The sequence below is a fragment of the Ambystoma mexicanum genome, chromosome 3p, assembly GCF_040938575.1.
Source record: "Ambystoma mexicanum isolate Mex_15411 chromosome 3p, UKY_AmexF1_1, whole genome shotgun sequence".
Classification (NCBI taxonomy): Eukaryota; Metazoa; Chordata; class Amphibia; order Caudata; family Ambystomatidae; genus Ambystoma; species Ambystoma mexicanum.
Window position 1 is genome coordinate 847,829,965 of NC_090925.1, and position 22,317 is coordinate 847,852,281.

A 22,317-nucleotide genomic window follows, 5' to 3' on the forward strand; every position below is an offset into this window, starting at 1 on the left:
TTCTATGAATGTAACCGCATCTCCGGAAATGATCTTTACACTGCTGCTGCTTGTGAGGTAGCCACAGTCTGGGGGTTTATAAACAGTGTGCGCTGCTTCTATGAATGTACCCGCCTCTCCGGAAGTGATCCTTACACTGCTGCTGCTTGTGATGTAGCCACAGTCTGGCAAGGAACTTTCCACCGCGCCTGGCAGTGCTGGACTAGTTGTGTGACGGAAACGTGCACTGCTGCTATCCGTGCTGTGCATGTTATGTGAGAGTGCAGGGTGCACCGCAGCTGCCCGCACTGAACCTCTTGGGCGAGTTGAGCTGGCACCACAGTTGATGTAACTGTTCTGCTGAAGCGATGCTTGCACTCCTACATGTTTCAGTCCCCTTGTGTGAGGCAAGCTTGCACTGTTCCTATCTGTCCAGGACACACGCCGTTGGGCAGGTAAGCCTGTATTGATGGCGCCCTCGCTTTATTTGTTTAGGGAGTGCACAAGCCATTTTGCCCACTCTGGTTTACCTGTTGAGCAGATGAGATGTGAAGGGAGCCTACATGGCTGCTGGTTCTGCTGTACCTGGCATGCTACGGTGGAAACTGCCATTGCAATTTTTCTGTGGGAAATATGTAATCTGCCCTGGGGTGCTTAAATGGTTATCACAGTACACAGGCATTTGAGGCGGAGACCGGGCATAAGAAGCGTTTTTTTACATATACGACTGCACCTTTGCGCTGAGGTTCTGGCTGTGCATGTGCAGTTGAACCCGGGCATATGGAGTAGTGTGCAGGCATGTGAGGCTGCACTCGTGAAGCAGAAACAGGACATATGAAGCTGTACTGGCATTACAGGGAGGGGGGGGGATACTTGGACATACAAAGAGGTAACCGGACATATGATGGTTAAGCAAGGGTTTATGGTGCTGCGAGTTAGCCTATTGCGGTGCTTATGGTTTTGAGAATGGGCCTGTGAAGGTGCTCCTAATGCATAATCGTGGTACATGGGTATACAATGCTGAAACTAGGCATAGTACGGATTTACAGGCCTAAAATGGCTGCTTATTAAAAAAGTATGGCTGATCCTGCGCAGTTGAAGGTGGACTTGGGCTATGATGGTTTCCCTGTCAAATATGGTCGTACATTAAAATGTGAGACATTTGTGGGAGTACTTCATGAAAAGGACAACCTGATGTTTTCAGCTACTCCAAAAAGCCATGGGAGAACAATTAGAATCCCTTGTAAGCTGACCTCTGGGCCCTTAAACAAAAAGGAGGCTGCCTCTGCCACTTCACACATACCTCACTCCTCCCATATAGCTCAGACTAGTTGTCCTCTGAGGGGTGGGAAGATAAACAGTATACCTGTTCTGTTGTTACTTCTGAAAAGCGCTCCATTATGCATCTGTACTGTTGTATAGCTCTGTAAAGCGCTCCGTTGTGTAAATGTGCTGTTGTATACCTCTGTAAAGCGCTCCATTGCTCCTCGAAGCTAGGTCCACGCTCAATAAATACCATCATAAATAAATAAATATTATGCTCATGAAGTGCAACACTCACCTGTTTCAGTGGGCTGTGGAAGTCATTGTTGGGTTTCAGAAAACCTTGTTGTTTTGTGACCAAGTCCCTGACCTCAGGTGAGAGGAACCATGGGGCAGGAGTCAGACGGTACCCAAATGGAAACCTGCCCGCTTCATGATGCTGCCCAAGAAGAGACAGTGCAGAGGTGTATGCAGAAAGCGAGAGAGAAATACGATGGAAGGATAAAGGAAAGAAAGACAATAGAGGAGGGAAATAAAATGAAAGAGAACAACAGAGAAAGGTGAAGGGAAATTAAGGGGTTTTATGAGTGACTGAGGGGGAGGTTGAAATAAAGCAAGGGAGAAGGCGGTCATCAGAGGCAGAGAGTTGTGGAAAGGGAAGGAAGTGGCCGTAGCGGAGAGGAGATTCCTGTTGAAGAAACCACCATTGGCCAAACTAAGATGGCCGGGTGCCAGAAGTGGTGCGGAAAGTCAGACAGCGAGATCAGGCAGCCAGTGCTAGGGTGCAGCCAGGGTTTCAGAGCTAGTGAAGTAAAGAGGCTTGAGGTCGACCTTGGCCCAAAGACTGGTAGGGCCAAGGCCTGAAGACCTTGAAGAAGTTGAAAGACAGGAAATAAGACAGGCTAGAAAGGATCCCTAGAGAAGAAAATATGGGTAATCCTAGCTAATAGAAACCTTAAGGAGGAATATTGACATTCATCCCAACACATTGTGACTACATACTTCAGCAAACTACAAAATGATCAATATATACTTTGCATTGCATATAATTGAACAATCGTGTACAATAATCAAATACTTATATATACATGTATGGAAAACATATCAGTACATTGATATTTGATTTTGTGAAGCACATCTTCACAAGAACATTAGTCTCTATAACTCGAGGCGGTTGCAACACTGTTTCCATACATGTACAATAGGACACCTTCTTTAGCTTTTGTTGGGCCTAGCGTTGTGGACCCTTCTAGAGTTAGCACCAATAATGTTCTTTATTCACTTGTTCAAGAAGGCTTTTTGATTAAGATGTGCAGATCCACACATTGTTTGTTTATTCGTTCCGTGACAGATGGTGTCAGCAGTGTGACCACAGGGCTTGACTTAAAAGGTCCAGCCCACTGACAGAAAGGACAGCAGGAACCCAAATGGGACACCATGGGGAGCCCACAGGTTCCTCCGGCACCTGGAGTTACACTTCAAGACTCCTCCTTTAATCAGATCAGCCCTATCAAAAAAACTCTGAGCTGACTTCAACAAATAAATCATGTGAACAGGGTTCTCCATCTCAGCAAACCTTTAGGCAAAACTGAAGGAAAGTAAGGGTCACACCCACTAGGATAAGGGGAAGACCATGAAGGGGAAGACCATGGGGCATTTTTATTGTTTTTAATTCATAGCCGAAACAGTAGGGTGGGATTGGAGACATTGGGAAAAAAGCATCAACCATTTGCTGACAGATGAACTCCAAGCTATGTATCAGGTCCTGAACCCCGATCAGGAAACCCCTTGAAATAATATTAAGTTGGGAATCTTAAAGACTAGGGCTACGGCAATAATATTCTAGATAAAAACTATGGGGGCTCCAATTTACACCTTCAAATAACTCCTTACAGTTCCCCTATCGAATTAAGGACCGAGTCAACAAATGTTTGAAAGGCCTGAATCTGGAACAAGTGAAAATGAAACTGCCTCCCGGGCACCTACTACGAACAGTGAGACAACTGTACTAGCCCACCCTGGAAGACACCATCATGAAGCCAGTAGAAACCAACAAGCATGCACACCAAGAACCAGGACCTCTGTACTCTTCCCCTCAAGGTCGAGGAAATAATAATTACCATCCCCGATGGGGAGGGGTTCCAACCCAGACCTATGGGAAATAATTTAAGCCCTTTATTTATTTATTATTTATGTATTCGTATTTGTTAAGTGCGCATCAGCCCGGGGGCATCGTGGCGCTGGTTACATCAGGAAAGCAGGAACTTAGTTACACATAGAAACACATACAAGCATTGTTAATGTACAGTTCAATGAGAGGATTGTCAGTTAGTGGGTTAGTTAAAGAGAAGTTTTGAGGTTCATTCTGAAGGCAGTAAGAGAGTTTTCTTCTCTTAAGGCAGTGGGTAGTTGGTTCCATAATTTTGAGGCTACGTAAGGGAAACCTATCCCTCCTGCTTTAGCTTTGTTAATACGCGGTACAGAGAGTTGGTTGGTGTAGTATAGTCTGGTAGGTCTAGAGGCGGGTTTCCTCGCAACCTGACTGAGGGTCAGCAGTGACTCACAGAACGGGTCATACCAGACTACCTGAAGGAGGCCGAGAGGGGAGTATGCCATCCCAAGAAACAAAACCAGATAGATTGGGTCTGACCTGGGCACACCGGGAAAAGCCCACAGACACGAGATATGTGCCCCCCACAATCTGGCCCGCAGATAGAACTGGACTGGTGGCCCAAAACAGCCGAAAGGTAGGAGAGGCAAACTGAACCCATCATAGAGATAGATGTGAGAACTATCACATCACACTCACTCTAAAAGGACATAACGTTGAAGGGAGTCACCAAACTGCTGTAAGCCGTGACTTGGTGTTGTGCTCATAAGTAATGCCTGACCACGCAGTGCAGATCACCTGAATCCAAGGAGACCAGGACGTGTACCCCAAAGCCAGATGGGCTATTGTGGTGTAGGGTCAATTAGTGTCCGTGAAGGAAGTGGTGGTAGTAGAGTTGCCAGAACAGCTGGGGTTATGAAGTAACATTCCATTCTTCCTCAATGGATGGACTGGGCCTGCGCACAAGCTGGGAGATTCTCTACAGATTTCTTAAGGGTCTGCTGGAACAATTATCCAGCCCTATCCTACATGAGGGACTAGAAGTCTAAAGAACTGAAAGGAACAGTTTTAACCTGGGAAATAGATTTTGAGGTCCTGCAGACCCTGTCTTATCACAAAACCTGCTATATGTGGCTGAGAGGTTGAAGCAAATAACCCTTCCCAAGCAATCTTGGGGGCAAGCCAAATGGAAAGGGAGTGGGGTATATGATGAAGTATCACTCTTCAAGATGTGAAATGGTGCAAGAGGGATTCTTGGGGCAGAGGGAAGTCACCCTATCTATGATTCCAACCCTGCAGGGGGTATATAAAGGATGCCCACAGATAGTTCAGGCAAAGGCATATCTACTCCACTATAGCAGTTTGTGAGTCACACTCTCGTTTGTGAAGAACATGGGAAGAAATACATGTTCCCTAGTGTGGCCCGCGGGTAGTACTGCGAGTGTGACCGTAACCAGAGACCCGCTGTGGCAGGGTAAACAAAGGGAACCAGATATACTTACGAGCAGAAGTTTGGATGAGGCAGAAAAGAACAAATGGGCTAGAGGGCTCCAGTGCAGAATCAAGTGGTCATCCGCACAGGGCCATCTAATTCCTCGATTGCAGATCACCATGGGACTCGTCCCACGGAGTCCCGGAATGACCACCAGTAATTAATTTACAAGAAATCTCACATGGGTCAGAGGAGGGAGCCTATGTCCATATGAAGTATAACCTGGCCATTCCAAAGGACCACTTATAAGCATCTCATCGCCTGTCTTGGATGCAAGCAACGCAGGAGAGCTGCATCAAGCTGATGTCCAGCAAATGCCCCCACCACCTCCATTGAGGCTTATGCAGATCCACAAACTACGAGACCTTTCCAAATGGCCACTGCATCTTCGTCCGACACACTCAGGACACACACAGAGCCCAGAAACTGCCGAGCAACGTGATTGGCTGAGCACTAAACTTATGGAGAAGCCACCCCTCTCCCGGAAGGCGCAGCCAGGCCATTCCCAAGGGCCACTTCTAAGGGTCTCATCGCCTGTCTTAGTCTATCCTGGCCGGGCCTGTCTCCAGGCTCACCACTATGTCACTGTTCACCCCCTACAGCCTCCGCTGGAGGTCACCTGCAGCAACCCCACCATTTACACCGTCCAAAGCCTGAATTAAGGTAATTTGCTCTCTTTTTGTTTACTAAGTAGCGCCTTGCATATTCCTTCTGCCACACAAGCGACTGTAGCCTATTTGCAATGCCTACCTCCCCCACACCCTTCCTAACACCATTTAAATTTGCCAAAGTAAACATAACTTCAGCCCACAGTAAGCACACTCAACCCATTGAGTCATATACCACGCCAGCTATAGGCCGGTGGTGCACACCATTCACACCTGCACGCACCTACCATTACCTTTAGGTCCTAAGCCAACCTACTTCCTAAAGCTCAGACACCTGACTTTGCACCACAGCCCTGTTTCTGAGCATGAAGCCTGCGGATCATCACACTCCTGGCCCCCCAACAGCCGAAGCACCTCCACTCAAATACCCCTGCCACCCACCCTACCTATCCAGGACACCACTTGCCGTATTTACTCACAGGCGCGCCCACCAAGAATGCCCCGCTCGCATCCTCAAACCACAGCCAAAAGAAACCAGTATTTAAGCATGCGAACAACTGCTGCACTTAAACCTAGGCAGTCACCTACACACCACCCCAAGGAGCCCCAGATGCCCACCTCCCAACAGAGCTACCTCCCTAAGATCCAGCCATGCCAGTCAAATGGATCGGCACCCTCTCAGCCTTTAGAATGTGCTCTCATCAACACAAGATCCATTCCTGCTCATGCCCTTGACATTAACGATCTGATTACCACATTAAACCTTGACATCCTAGCAACTACTGCAACCTGGCTGCACCCAGCATCTGGCCCAGTACTCTCCAACGCTTTGCCTGCTGGTTACACTATTTTCTGCGCAGACAGACTTAAGGCAAAAGGAGGAGGGGTAGCACTCATCACAAGGGACTCCCTTCACATCAGAGTGCTCAACTCCACCTTGCCTAACAACTATGATATTTTGTCCATCAAACTACCTCTCTCCTACTCAGACACCATCTCCTAGCACACTATCTATGAGCCCCCAGGTCCAGCCGCCCTATTTGAGGAGAACCTTTTACACACCATGAGTACCGTTATCAAACCATCTTCCAAAACCATCCTTCTAAGTGACTTCAAACTTGGATATAATGACCCGCATGGCTGAGCTGCAACCTCTCTTGCCAACTCTCTCAACGATCTAGGCTTCACCCAATGTATCAATACCCCCACTCATAACACAGGCCGTATCTTGGACTGGATAGTTGTCCTCATCTGCCAAGGGTCTATCCATTCCAATAGCCCATGCCCCTGGTCTGACCACAACGTAATGCAATTCTCCATCTCCCCTACAATGCACTCTACAACCACCAGCCTGTGGCCCTCCACTCTCACACAAAGCTCCACATCTCTGAACAAACGCCTCTCCACTTTGCTCACCTCCCTTTTACCTAATCCCCCATTCGTGGCAGACCCCAACACACTTTTGGAACTAATTGCTAAACCCTCACAGACACCATCGACATTACACCCCTCTCGGGCCACGTAAAAGTAAACCATCAGCGCACAGAAACTTGTGGTTCACCCCTGAACTCCAGACTCTCCGATCCAACAAGCGATTAGCTGAATCCAACTGGAAAAAAAAATCACAAATCGTTGAGAATAAACTAGTGTTCACATTAGCAGCTAAACAGTACTAGAAAGCCATCCTCTTAGCCAAGGCCTCCAACTACAATGCTCGCATTACCAACTCCAAATCTAACACCCATGAAATCTTCTCTATCATCAGAGACCTAGAGACCCCTACCTCCCAACCAGTCACCATAACAAAAGATGATGCATGGTGTTCAAATATCCCAAATGCCATGCTCTCTAAAATGGACACCTTACACTGGAAAATCAACACCAAACAATCCATGATTGACCCGCGCAAGTGCCGCAGACAACAGCACCCCTTACACCTACCCATCCACAAAATGTTCACCTGTTATACTTCACCGGTGTCACTGAGGAGGATGTCAAAACCATCCTCAAAGGACTCAAACCCTCCCTCTGTAAAGGGGACGCATGCCCTGCCAGCTTGATCAAAGACTGTGCAGACCCACATTCCCCCCTTATCAATGCCTCCTTCTCCACTGGTACCGTTCCCACCAGGCTCAAGGAAGCTTGAGTGCTCCCCCTCATCAAGAAACCTACATTAGACCCTGCCATCCCCACTAATTAACGCCCCGTCACCACAGTACCATTCCTGTTAAAATTCCTAGATAGGGCTGCTTATCTGCAAATTCAATGACACTTAATCACTTCTTAGGGATGCGTCAGTCCGGCTTCTGACCCGGCCACAGCACTAAGTCAGCATTACTCAACTTAAAGATCCCGATCGACGAAATCGGAGACAAAGCCAAACCCACCCTGCTGCTGCTGCTCCTCCTCCTCCTCCTCGACCTATCCGCAGCGTTTGACTTGACAGACCATAAAATACTAGGTCAGCACCTCTCCACATCAGCCAATGTCTCCCCTCAAGCCATACCTTGGATGGCCTCCTTCTTAGGAGACGGAACCATCAGAGTTTTTACTGAGAACGCCAGTGCCTCACCAACACCTATCACTTTGAGTGCCTCAAGGCTCCTGTATATCCCCTAATTTGTATGACATATTCACAATACTCCTTTTCTACCTCCTGGACTCTACTGGAATATCATATACAAACTATGCGGATGACACACAAATCTTACTCACCCTTACTGGCAACTACCTTGACAACTCCACTACTCTAAACTCTGTTTACCTGACCATCCAGGCTTGGATAGCCACACGTCGGCTTTGCTTGGATGACGGCAAAACAGGGCTACTTCTAGTTGCCCCCCGTATTTGATTAAAAAAAACCTGACCCCCCCAATACTCCTCCTTCTCCATAAATGGCTTCCAGATCCCTGTCTCACCCTATGTGAAAACACTGGGAGTATACCTGGACACTGGGAGTATCCCTCGAACAACAAGTTAACGTAATTTCCTTGTCCGCAGCCTATTCCACTGAATTAATCAATGCGTCCAGACCTTTCCTCTCCCGACAGCTGTCTCACCATAGCCCAAGCTATCATAGGATCAAGGCTTGACCATTGCAATACACTTTTTTGTTGGCACATCTGAGCAGAACATTAGAAAAATGCAAGTTATCCAGAACAATGCTATCAGAGCCACACTCAATATCCCTAAAAATGAACACATCTCGGCAGCAAGTAAAGATGTCCACTGGCTCCCAGTCCGCGAACGAGGTATCATCAAGACACTGTCCATCATGCAAAAATGCCTGTCCAATGATGCACCTCCCTACCTATCTCAAGAATTCACCAAATCTTCATCGACCAGACCCACTATGGCAGCGTATGCCCACCGCATCTCCCAGCCTACATTTAAACGGTCTAAAGCTGGTGGATCCAGTTTCCCTGCCATGGCAACCAACCATTGGAACCTTCTCCCAAACTTACCTAGGTCTGAACATTCATAACGGACCTTACAGAAAGCACTAAAAACACTGCTTTCCTCTTAAATGTAATCACCTTCTGCATTGGCCACACTGTGATTAGTATTCTATGCCTGCACAGTCTTTTGCAACCCAACATTTACCAGCGCCTTGATGCCTCAAGGCTTAGCACGCAATACAAATGTAAAAATAAATTAAATGAATGAGGAAGGCATTGGGGAGAGACAGAGGAAAAGGTTGGAGGAGAAAAGAGAAGGAGGCAGGAAATGATCGATCATCTCAGACAGAGAAAGGTCAAAGGAGAAGGAGGTGAGAGCAGACAGGGAGGCTCTGTTTGAGAATCCAGCATTAGCCAATCCGGAGGCAAGAGGCCAGAATCTGTTGAGAAGTTGACAAGGAGACCTTTGGGTCCAGGGCTGTGGTGCGTCCCAGGTGTCAGGGCTAGTGAACCTGAAGCCGTGTTGAACTAGTAATGTCACAGTCCAAAGACCCAATAGAAGTTGAATGGTAAGAAGGAAGACAGGCTAAACCAGAAACATAGTTCAGAGTCTAGTGGGACTGACAAGCACACCAAGGAAAATAAATAAAAATCTCTTAAGAGAAGAGACTAAGAAATGGGAAGTAGGATAGCTGGGAGCCATAGTCCTGAATCTGCTGCGGCTGGCAAGCCGACCAACGGCAATACTTGTAAGGGAGAGACGAGAATCGCAAAAACACTTTCGGATTTCGTTGGGGAGGAACAAATCCACCAAGGTGACGAAGGAAAGTCTGCCTTGTACTTAAAGAGAGCTAGGGAGAAGGGTTGTGGTGTCAAGGCACGATGACTCATTCAGATTCTCAACTGGGAACATTCTTTGGAATACTTGATTACAGGGCACCAAGTGCAAAACTCAACTCAAAAAGTTCCTGGAAACCAGAAGCTGGTGGGTTCATGGAACACCTGACTCAAAAGAGTCCCATCCTCAAATCAGAAAGGAGCCTACGGTGGGGTCAAGAGGCATCTCTGCAGGCAACAACTCAAGAGGAATCCAAGCTGGGAGCAGGTGTCATAGCTCAACAACATCGTCACTATCTAGGAAGCTTGTATAGTAACTGCAGCCTGAAAACCGACCCGGGATAAACTAGCATCTGAAAGGCAAGTGATCATGGTCCAGAAGAGCCAACATCCACGAGTCACATCTACAGAGGCGGTTCCAGGATATAGGGAATCCACATAACTATAAGTTACTGTATGTAATTGCTTCAGGGAAATACTACCCTGACCCAAACAGAAATAGACTTGGACATTTGGGCTAAGCACTACAGACCTATCATATCTTATCCTTGCTTCCTGCAAACATGTTTTCCCACTTGTTTTATTCTCCCTATAATTTCGTGCGCTTACGGAGAAATATACGTGCTTGTTTCAACCCTTTCTTCATTCGATGGGTTTTAAACCAAACACAATCCTTCTGTTAAAGCCTGATATGAGTCTCAACTCAGCTGTTGATGCTCTCTAGCTGATCGCCATTGCCCAGGGCCCCCTCGCCTCCCGCCCCTACCTTCAGGTGGATGTGCCCATCTCCCCCTCATCATGTTTGTGTGTGGTATGTGTTGTGGTGGGAAGATAGAGGTCTCTTCAATCCTCTTTCAGTGAGGCATCTAAAGAGTTAAGTGTTCTCCTCTGACACAGGGAGGCCTGCATACTGCAAGTTTAAATCCCAACTCCCTCCGGCGTCGATAAATTGAGTGCCATTAAATTGTGAAATCCGAACACTTGTTATTGCAGAATTTAAAAACTGAAAGAATCCGCATGAAGCGCTATACACACATTCTTATTAGTACAAAACCCTGTGGTAAATGAATGATCTGGTTTGTGAGGAAACCTGCACAATGTGATGTGAAATGGCACATTTGCACTTAATTATTTTTGCATTGTACTATCATGGGCTTCCTTTGATAATAGGAATTGTTCATGTTTAATTAGACCTCATCGACTCACCCCTGCACTTTCATGTAGAAATAAACATTGCTAAACATCAATGATTTAAAAGAGGGGTGGGACAAGAGCGATGCATGCATTATCCATGAGTGAGGAATGCCAGGGCTCTGCAACAGATGTGCACGTGGCCATCAATGGGGAATGGTTGGCACCGCAAAGCAAGTTGAAGGTTCACAGGGCACAGCAACCCCAGCATTGGCCTCCAGGGCAACCCTGGCATGAGGTTCCATGGGTCCCCTCAACTCACCCCACAATGTAGTTTCTGTTTGACCGGATCCTCAGGGCCGTCAGCGGTCCATCTAGCTGGTTCCCGGAGTGGGAGAAGCGCTTTCCGCCTTTGCCGCCGTACTCGCCGGAGTAGGAGGAAGATCGGGGGGTACCTGAGTACACAGTGAGAGAAAGACGCCCACACAGGTGAGACAACACAGAAAGATCATCGGGACGACTGATAGTGTCAGAATATGGTCTGCTCTCAACTATTGCTGCGCTGTGTTTCCTGACCACCCACCACTTGTATGTGTCGTGTTGTTTTATGGAACGCCTTAAAGGAGATTCTGTTAGGGATGCCTGTGCGTCATTAATATCAAAGTGCACGTTATGTAGCTTCCTAGCACAGGAGCACGAGAAGTAGGGTTGCTCAATATATCTAAGTAAATTTCCCCAATACAAAATGGAGGCCTCAGTTCATGAGATTTAGATTCCATTTAATCGAACCCATGACATTTTAAATTTGAGAAATAAAGAAGCCTTTCCTACTCCATATGTCATGTTTGGAATTGTTCCTGCTGCTTTGAAGCGCCTTTTTCTTTTCTGTGCAGCCCTCCAGGCTCCTCGTATCCTGTTTTTTGGAAATGTGTACATAATCCTGGCCATATGGACACAGATTTTTTTTTTTAGGCTCACCACAATTTGTGTTTTTCAACCGCTTTATCAATTACGGTTTTAAGATTCTTAACGTAGGGTTGATTTTATAGACGAAGAATTAATTAACATAGTATTTGCACCTTTGATTGAATTATTTGAACTTGTATTTTATTAATATTCTGTATTTGTGAAAGCTTTTCTTTAAAACCGTTCACAATAAAAACATTATTATTTGTACTACTACTGCTACTCGATGTGTGTGCTTTTGGTTTTGTCCCCCACACGCCGAGACTTGGCTGAGACCCCGAGAGCTCCCAGGAATGGACATAGCACAGCAAAGCTTCCTGGCACATTGGGTCAGGCCCCGAGATCCCCCAGGTCTGGCGATCACACGGAAATGCTTGAGCTGTGTGTATGGACTTGGGGAAACTACAGGTATGTCAAGAGCCAGCAAAACCCAAGCCAGTGAAACTGGAGAGAGCACAACACATTCCAGAGTTGCCTTGTGGGAAATATTACAAATCCAGTGCTCCAGGATTGCAAAGCTACCTGCGCATATGTGTTGTAAGGTGATCAGCTGCTACCATGTTGGCTAAAATGTGTCAGAATTTGGGCAATATATTGCATTTTGAACTACAGCTTATTTGTGCAAAAGATTATTATTATTTTTTTTTAATGAACGGCCTACATTACGTTTTAAAACAGAGGTTTGGTGGTTCTCTATTCCAATGAGTTGGTGAAAACAGTAATGAAATGCCCCCACCCCAAAAACAGCTCAGTAATGCCGCACAACAGCTCAGTTTTCCCATGAACAGCATTCACGAATTACACGTGAACAATAAATAAATAAATTAAAGTCCACACAATTCAAATTAACTTGCCCCACCGATTGGTGAAAATTGACCAACAATAGGAGAAGCTCTCCATCTTTGTACCAGAGGTTCTTTCCCAAGGACCCCCCTGCATACATGCCCAAGCAATGTTAAGGAATACTGGCTAAAGGTGGCCGAATGCCCTCTGTTTTTACCAGAGGACATGGGTAAACCTGTCACTGATGCGCTATCAGTGCCAATGGATATAGTAAATAAGCGCACAGGGACAAACCAGAGGGGCCAATGGATTTAGCACTCTAGTGACAGACTCCTAAGTGCAGGAGACTATAAGTGCCTGAGGAAATGCCACATCAATTTCTGTGAACAAAGCAAACCAGTGTCAAAGAATAATACCCATCAGCAAGAGGATATCATATATTTGTGCGATAAGAGGTAGACCACCCGTGTTAGACGATACCCCACATCACTGCTGGAGGGTATATCCCATTAGTACCGGAATATATACCCATTAATGCCAGACCATTTGGTGATAGGCTATTTTGACTGACCTTGATTGACTAAATGGAGACCAAGAGGATTTTAGCTATACATTTTGGAAGATAATACTCATGAGTGCCAGAGGATATAGCCCATTATTGCCAAACGATACACTCCATGGGGGCGAGAAAATAAAGCACTTCCTTACAATTCAACATAGTGCAGTATAGTGCCAGAGAATATTTCCCATTTGTTGTGTCAGGAGAAAAAGATGATCTGTGCCAGAGAATATCACCTATCAAAACCAGTAGAAATAATCCACCAATGACAGAGGATACCAGCCCATACAATAAGTGTGCCATCTTTATCCGGGGATTTAGGACATTGTGCCAGACGATTTAGAAGAACAGTGTTACAGTATGTACCCATCAGTGCCAGGGAACATAGCTAGTCCTGCCAGAGGATATTACCAATTGGGAATTCCTGATAGCTCCCAGACCATGAATTCCCTTCATTGTGGTAGCGCATGTTCCCCTCATTCTGTAAATTAGGGTTACCCCATGATTCTGTTATGCTATTCTGGTTGTGCTAAACTCTCCATTCTTCTCGGATGTAGATTTAAAGATCAGGCTTAAGGTTGGTATGAATTCCCTCTCATGCTGCACTATATGAATTGTGCAACATTTGACACGCTTTCATTCCCCATAATTGTGCATGTTATAAATGTGCTAAAAATGATTTTTAGCAACTAAATTCCACTTCATTCAACAAGTTATAAATTCCTCGTGTTATGAATTCCGCATAAAGGATCCTACCTGCATTGACGCAGACACAGGCGCAGAGCAGCGCCAGTAACGTGAGATTCACCATCCTGCAGCAGAGAAGAGGGGGAGGCAGAGTTAGGTGCGTCTGGTAGGGGGAGCTACAGAAAATCACAGTGCCGCTTTACGAAACCGCAAAGAGATAGGCCAAAGGCAGTTGCACAGCAGCTGCGCAGAACAGTGCAAACAGTCAGCCATGATAGAGCAGCACACGAAGACACAGCCACCAAGAAACATGCATAGGTACACACATGATAGACATTCGCAGGCCGTACAACCATCACTAAACTCATGCATGCTATCCCTGAAGGTTGGAATAAATGGGAAACTAGGAAGCGCGAAGAAGCCGAAAGGCTTGTCGGGAAAGACTTCCGTTTGGGTTTGCGTCAAGACGTTTTTGAGGCGATGTACACTGAGCTCTCTCGCTGGTGGCGGTATGCAGCCTATACTGAGGGACAGCCTCCTTTATTCGCAGCTCGGCGGGATCCTCCCGCCCTAAAGATGGGAACTCCATCTGGTGAGCAAATACTATAAAGAGATTTAAAACATGGCATTTATTAGCAGGCGGGCCGGGCTAACCCACCACCAGGCCAACTATGCAGCACACGATATCCTACAGATAAGAGATTGGCACGGTGCCTCTTTCAGGTGGGTCAGAATGAGCGCTGCCAACCCCTCAGATGCCAGAAGTTACCACCTGACCAGGCAAGCCCCAGCAGCCCTCCTGGGGCACGGCTGTACAGCAGAGCCAGAACCCAGGTGATTCTGTGGCCTGAGAACAACTGTTGACTGCAGACTGTTTGAGTAGTACCCAAGAGGGAGGTATTTGATAAAATGGGGTGCATATTGTGCATTTTAAAGAATATTTATTCAGTAACACTGGTCAAAACTACTAGCCGCATGTTGAAGTAATTTATCAAACTGGCCCACAAAATGTGGCCCAATTTGACCAAAAAAACTGGCCCACACTAGCATTTTCGGTTTTTGGTTCGGGCATTGCCCTATAGGCCAATCCGAGTCTGGATTGGGGATAGGCCTTGTTGGGCACCAGTCTCTACTATTTCACTACTTTGGGGGCGTCACAGGGGGATGGTGAAGGCTGGAGGTGATAATTCCTCAGCTCCCTCCCTGGCATCACCACTAATGCAATCCACTTTCAAAACTATTATCACCCCCTCACCTCTAAAGCAAGTGCCCACGAGGACCCCACTGTTCACAGAACTGCGACAGAAAATGACAAAGTTTTCTTAAATGGGAAGTGTCAGTTTCACCTTTATGAAAGGATGTTCGAATAGATTCGTCAAACTGGACTTGTGATCTGTATTTTTTCTTACCTTGAGTGTATTGTAGTATGTAATCGTGTAGACATTTGGTCACTAATTTGTTGTGATTCTGGATGACTTCTTTTTTGTAAATACCTGTAAATACTAAATAACAAAAATGGTGTCAGCTAGAATGAATTAATATTTCATTCCTGCAATCAAAGGTCTGCAACACCAGCTCATATCTCTTGAATATTTGCTGCTGGGGGAGTATTTACTTATTTATTTTGCCAGCACACCTAACCCACAGGCATCTGGGCTACGAGTAGCTACCCTTTTCTTCTTTGCTCTGTGCCTGGCATTGAGCCCTCTTCCTCCTCTTACAGTGCCCCAGCACCTGGCCTTTCTGCAGCCCTCCACTTGCACACTGGAGACTTCCAGCCATTTGTCACTTGTCCAGAGCTTTACTTCACCAGTTTCTCACACATCTCTTCCTTCGCATCTTTTTTTCCTGCACTCCTTTTTCTCTTTGTCATTTATCCCTTCCGTTTTTTTTCCTTCCTTGCATCGTTCCCTGTATGCTTACTCACATCCTTGCCTCCTTACGTTTTCTTCCTCTACTACTTTTCCCTCTTTCCTTTTCCTTCCCCCTCCCCCTGCCCTATCTCCCTCCCTGGCCGTTTTGCCTTCAGCCATTCTTGACTTTTTCTCCATCCCTCAGGCCTTCCTTTTCTGCTCCATGCCTACTACCACTTCCCACCTTCCCTTCCTTTTTCCTTCCATTCACAAGGCTAGCTGATCTGAAGAAGTAAGATGCCATTGTTCAGCAGTCTTAAATAGCACACGTCAGGATATTTTATGGGGTGCGGCTGAGGCTCTGAACCCTGCCTTTCTGTTTTGGCAAGTGAATTCTGGCTTGATCAATTCATCATGTATTGCTTTCTGTGTTCACTGTGGTATACATAGTTTGTGTGTTCCTTATGGCACAACTCTGCAGCATTATTTCCTTCCTGTGGGAATTATGTTGATCATGTGCAATAGGCAATGGTGAAATGCATATTGAAAAATTGAGTGCCTCAATGGTTCAGAAATTAGCTCAGTGTGTGAAGCACCCATTGCAGAGACATGTGTTCATATGCAAAATTAGAATATCACATTCCAGCAAGGCTGGCTGAGCCTTTGCTTCACGCTCTGAAACACGTGTGTATGAGTAAAAAATCATATCATATCATATCTCGGTGTGAAGTTCATAAACCTGCCTGCATATGTACTTGGTTTTGCAGAACAACATCTGCTATTATCAGCGATGTACCTGTACCAGGTAGGGGTTGCTATAAAAACTAGCATATCCGTCTAGAAATGTGTTTGTTCAGATGGGGTGTTGTAAAACCTAGGCAATCGTCTCCAATGATGGCATAAACTGTTAGGCCAAGAGGTGAATATGTATCCAAAATCAGGACTATGGAACAACATCGTTCATGTTTGTATCCTGGATTTGCCAGCAGACTATACAGTGATCCTGGTCAAATCATCTAATATATCTTACATTACTGTGCTGTTTTCTGTGAGGTTTGCCTTCTCGCATGCTGGTATCGTTTAGCCCAGGCTTGTCCAACCTTTTTGAATGTGGGGCCGAAGCATTAACTTTTTGTCACCCAGTGGGCTGGCGAGCCAAAAGTCAACAACCTCACCCAAAGCAGTATATTAAAAAGCGATATTGTGTGACCTTTGCCACAATAGCATCACAGGCAGTGATAGCCATGCAGTCCCAAAGATAGCTTTTGGCGTCATGGGCAGTGATCAAAGGTTAGTTGCTTGTGATTTCTTTCAGTGTCTATGTGTTAATATTTTTCTGAAATAGTGGGGGCGACCGAGCGTAGCGAGGGAGCTACAAGGTTCTAGGGAGGGTTTGGGGGTTCCCCCCCAAGAATTTATTTTCAAATATGGGGTTGAAATGGTGCATTTTACAGCAGAAAAGGTGACCAAAAAGCCATAAGTTTACAATCAGTTCTAAAGGGAACATGAAAATTCCATGTCACCAACAGCAGAAAAGAACATTTTACAACACAACACATTTTAATGATCAATGTGTCCACAGTTTAAGACAGCACTGTCACTGATGTAACACATTGTCATGCTGGTTGTACCCAAAATATGCCCCTGTAGCAACATGTCTATGCTGGCTGCTCCCAATTTAGGCCAGCATTGTCGTGTAAAAAGCATGATTGATGCTGCCTGAGCATGTGCAGTGTGCCCAATACATATGGCAGCTTATCTCTGTGATACACATTACTTATGTGTTGATGAAAGAAGCATATTTCAATTCAACAGATAAAATGTGGAAAAGCGATCATCCAAAGGTGAACCTAATTGAAGAAACGCAATGTGAGCACAATCTTAAAGTATGCAACCTAGCAGGCCTAGTGCACACTTTACCTTTTCTTTCACCAATAAATCAGGGGGAGAGCGCGAACGCAGTCCCCCACTACCAGAAATAATGCAGTCGTGTATCCCGCATTTGGGAACATACAGGGGTCAGCAAATCCGATGTGCAATGGGTAAGCCTCACCCTGGGAGATCTACCCTTGAGATCAGATTCTCCCATGCCAGCTAAGTATGAGTTGCATGCAAGAGGGCAGGGGTTGGGTCAGTTCTGGAAAGCCCCGCTAAGCGAGGGTGAGAAGGCAGGCCCTGACCCAGCCCCAACCCCCAAATCCCCCGGAAGCTCTGAGCATCTGCAGAGCTGCCTGTCCCGCGTGTACGGGGAAGCTCTAGCAGGCAGAGCCCAGCAGAAGAGCAGATTGTAGCGCAGTTCCTTTCTCCCATCAGGCCCTGCTCGGCCCGAGATTTGTATAAATAGCAGGATGGCTCGAGCAGGCCTGTTGCAGTCTGCCCACTGGCCTGTCGGCCCCACACGGGCCCATGGCCCTCCTGAGCACAGCTGCTCAGCGCTGGTCCCATTGACACCATCATAAACATCCTGGACCTCGACGCTCCACCACCCCTGAATCTCAGAGTTCTGCTCAATGACAATGCTGAAGCTTTGACATCTTTGCTGTAACCATATGCCGTGCTGTGTCAGCCGAGCCTGCACAGCGCCAAAGGCAAGTATTCCCTTGTCCGGGCCCAGAGGTCACCGAGTCTTCCAGTGCCATCCACTTGGCACAGCCTACTGTTCCCAGCGTTTTCTACCCGCAAATCAGCACCACTGCCAAACAGAACTGCATCATTGGGGCCCATTGCTGCTGCTCTCCGACTTGACCCCAGCCCAGTGCAAAGGCACCCATGCTTCTGGTCTGATGCTGAAAAGCCTGGCTCTGCTGAGATCCAAAAGACAAGAACTAAGATATTTTGGGAACATAGTACTATTGGTTTTTTGTGTTGCAACTGTATCAACTCACACCTCTCCTGAAGGGTATAGGCTGCCCTCAGACTGCCCTACCAAAAGAGTGAAAATAAGTTATACCTGTTGGGCTTGCCTGTTTCACTTTTATGATTGGGATCACTGCTGCATGGGTATTAAGCGCGTTATAAATAACCTATCATATCAGATCATATCATAGATCACAGATCAAGATCATAAGCAACTTCCAGAAACCTTGGCAGGTGGTCCACTGAGGCCCAATTGCAGGTTGCAGTGTGTTATTGGGGCACTACTAGGGTAACATATTGTGCTGTAAATGTGGTATTCTCCATGCTTTGATACCCCACTGGCCACATCTATAATGTCCAATGTACTTGGTATAATGAATGGACATTTTCATCAATCCGCACTGTGCTTAGAGGTAAACGTAACTGAGCTCCTGATGTTCTTTGTCTCGAGACGAGGAAAAAAAGCACAGCAAAGGTTAAGTTTCTCAGCTGATAAAGGTTAATCTTCGGTGACATTCGCAATTCAAAAGAATGATTTTTGGGGCAGACAGGCTGTGTCGCCGCAACCCCGGCTAAACATATGTCCTGAGATGACAAACCTTGAAAGTAACTCCGCACAATGGCCCTCTGAGCAGCGGCCCACGGCTAATCAGGGGTTCAGGAATCCACTGTGCTGCCCACGCCGAGAGGAACTCCTGCACAGCACCTGTCCACATATTCCTTCGCCCGGGCCAGCACTCTCTTCTCCTCACCTCACCACCTCCTCCCTTCATCTAGGCTCGCCTTTTGCCCCTCGGAGCACCATGCAAGAGGCGAACGGGCATGTCTGGGCCGGAGCCCGTTCCTCTCTTGCATGGTGGGTCCTACTTGCCTGAAATGGGATATTTAAATGCAAAGTAATTGCTACTATATTAATCCCATTGTTCATAGTTTGTGGGAGTAGTGAGCAATTGTATGGACCCACGCTCACTGAAAATGAATGGTATTCCCGAGGTAATCCTCACTATGCCGTGATACAAATTAGTCTCTCCTTCCTCCATCATCAAGTCCCAAGATCTTCTTGACAAATTAATTTATTTCTGCAATGTTTGTCGGATATCCGACAAACATTGCGTAAATAAATAAATTAATGCTTCGTGGCTGAGGACTGTAACTACCTCTGTTGACCCCATGGGGTCACCAGAGGAAGTTACAGTTTTGCGCACAGGCACATTTAAAAAAAAAAAACCTCAAGAGTTGTCCAACATACGGCCTCGCGGGCCACATAAAATGGCTTGGCGGGCCGCATTGTGGCCCGCCGGCCGTATGTTGGACAACCTTGGTTTAGCCCATTACCTGATCTTTCTTCTTATGTAGGCCATTTGGGTGGAAGGGTTGGTAGACAGAAGAGAGCGGACCATATGTTGCAGGCCTCAGGTAAAACAAAGGTTTGCTTTTTGGATAAAGTCAAAGGTTTTGATGCACGTTTATAAATAAAAATGTCACAAGCCATTGTTTTGGAAGTATTTAAAGCTTTAAAATACAAAAGACAAACCCACATTAAATTAGTTAAATCACATCAATTGGTATGCTGGTTCCGATATACTTCCCTTGATGATGGAAAGAATGAAGCTAGAATCATTCCCATTTTGCATAACACCCTTTTATAATATTTTGTTTACAAATTGTCATGTTTGGTTATGTGATTTGTGTACTTTCCAAGTACGTTCTTTTTATAAAATGAGATTGTTTTAATACATGGTAAGAACTGGAAAATAAAGTGTTCAAATGCAGAAATTGCAGAGTCAGCACAAATCCCAGCTTCACCCCTTCACCCCTTAACCAATGTGTGATCCTGAGCATTTCATTTAATCTTGTATTGCCGAACCTCTCAATATTGCCTGTCTCTAAACCTTTCAAAATTGTCAGCCCTTCTGAGTGATTTCCTTCTCATGGATCTTCATAAAAGCCTTTTTTATGGTTTCACTGTGTTAATAGTGAGCATATTTATATCGCACACCACAGGCATTTGTTCCTTTGATATCTAATGGCAACACTATTTGAAAACCATATCCCACTTCTAATCTCAGTCTGTCTGGATAAAGACACCTTCCTGGTAGCTTCTAATCTGCCTCCACTATCCATGCTACGGTATGTGTAGCGTTCTGCTCCATTCCAATTGGTGGTCTCTATCCATGCATGAGCACTTTTGCATTCTGTGAGGCAGCTAATCTGAGTTCTCTGTCTATTATGGGTTACATGTACCTTTTACATACGGTTCTGCATTAGTACTACATCTACTTTCCTGGATGTTATTGATAAAAAAAGTATCCTGTATTTACTAGAACAGTAACCACCCCTTTGTATACTGCTAATGTTGGCCTTCAAATGCTACTTGTTTATCATTCTGATAAGAGCAAGAAGGAAGAGGGCAAGGGGACTTAAAGGGAGTAAATGTGCTTATTATGCTGCGAGACAGCATATCAACCGATAGGTTGTGAACGCGATGGGTATGGGGTGGGGGGGGCGCGACCAGCATTCTTTATCCCTTAATTCCTTTGGTTTAGTGGAGTGGGGCCCCAAAGATGTCCTTACCCAGGGCCCAAAAGTGCTTAAAACGGCCCTGTCCATCTATCCCTTTCTTTGATTTCTGCTTCCTTCATTTGAACCCTCATGCCCTCTCTCACCTTTTCCCTACCTCTCATATTTGTAAACACCTTCCTCTACACCCTCCCTTCACAGGTCCAAGCATTGTCGCTCATTCCCCCTTCTCCTCTGCCACATTGCTCTCTACGTATTCTTCTCCCTATTCTGCCATCATCCCAGACTTATTTAACTCCTATCTTCACTTTCAAGCTCCATTCTATCCTCCCTTCTTTCCTCTCTTCCTTTATTTCCTATATTCCTTGTTTTGTTCTCTTACTGTTTTCCTTTTTTCCTCCCTCACTTTTGTCCTCCTACCCTTTTTTCACTCACCCTTTGTTTTCAAATATTCCTTTTTTTTAAAAACTATTTTTATTATTTTTATTAACAACACTCCAAACATCACAAACTTTGAGGACATTCGCATATGAGCTTTACATCATTATGTTCACATGTTATGCGTCACAGTCTTCCCCCCTCCCGCCCCCTTAACTCGAGCCCCTGCTTCAATGCCACCAGCTTACGTATCTCCGAGCTTGTCTTCCTCATCAGTCCCTCTCATATCGTCTTCACTAAGTTCGGCATGGGAGGGTTCCATCATCGTGGCCACCAGTTGCCTCGACGCTATCAGGGGTCCCGGTTCCTCATCCCCTCCTCTACTGATTTCTTCATACCAAGCTGCCGTTTCTGCATCTGCCCACTTCAGGTGGTCAGCCCACCACATCTCTATTATGGGTCGTTGGGCTGCCTTCCAGCCCATTGCGATTCTCCGTTTGGCCAGGATGTAGGCCAGGTCTTTCATCTTACTAATGTGCTTCAGGTTGCATGGTCTGGCAAAACCCCCCAGCATGCATGCCCAAACTGACTTCACCTCCAGTGTAATCCCCTTTTCGGCTAGGCATAGCTTAACCTCTGTCCAGAATCTACCCACCTCCGGGCAAGCTCAAAACATATGTATCATCCCAGCTTCCACCTCCCCGCACCTTGGGCATTTCTGTATCACTGAACATCCAAACCTGGCGATTTTGCTAGGGGTCATATATGCCCTATGAGTAACATATAAGTGGGGGGGCGTGGCCTGGAGCTCATGGCGAGTGGAAGCTGAGTCGCCGTGCTCCGGCCGAGGCGCCGTTTCCAGATCCTTTTGCCTACTTAAAATCGCACCTGAGATAG

The 22,317-nt window shown here is 46.1% G+C and overlaps 1 non-coding gene and 1 pseudogene across 1 annotated transcript; both read right to left on the minus strand.

Annotated features, from left to right (window-relative positions):
* LOC138579625 (zymogen granule membrane protein 16-like) overlaps positions 1–22,317 on the minus strand; it is a 94,850-nt pseudogene that overhangs the window by 7,971 nt on the left and 64,562 nt on the right.
* Positions 17,608–17,768, minus strand: LOC138581531 (U1 spliceosomal RNA). The gene has a single exon (XR_011304604.1). It is a non-coding gene; the product is annotated as a U1 spliceosomal RNA (small nuclear RNA).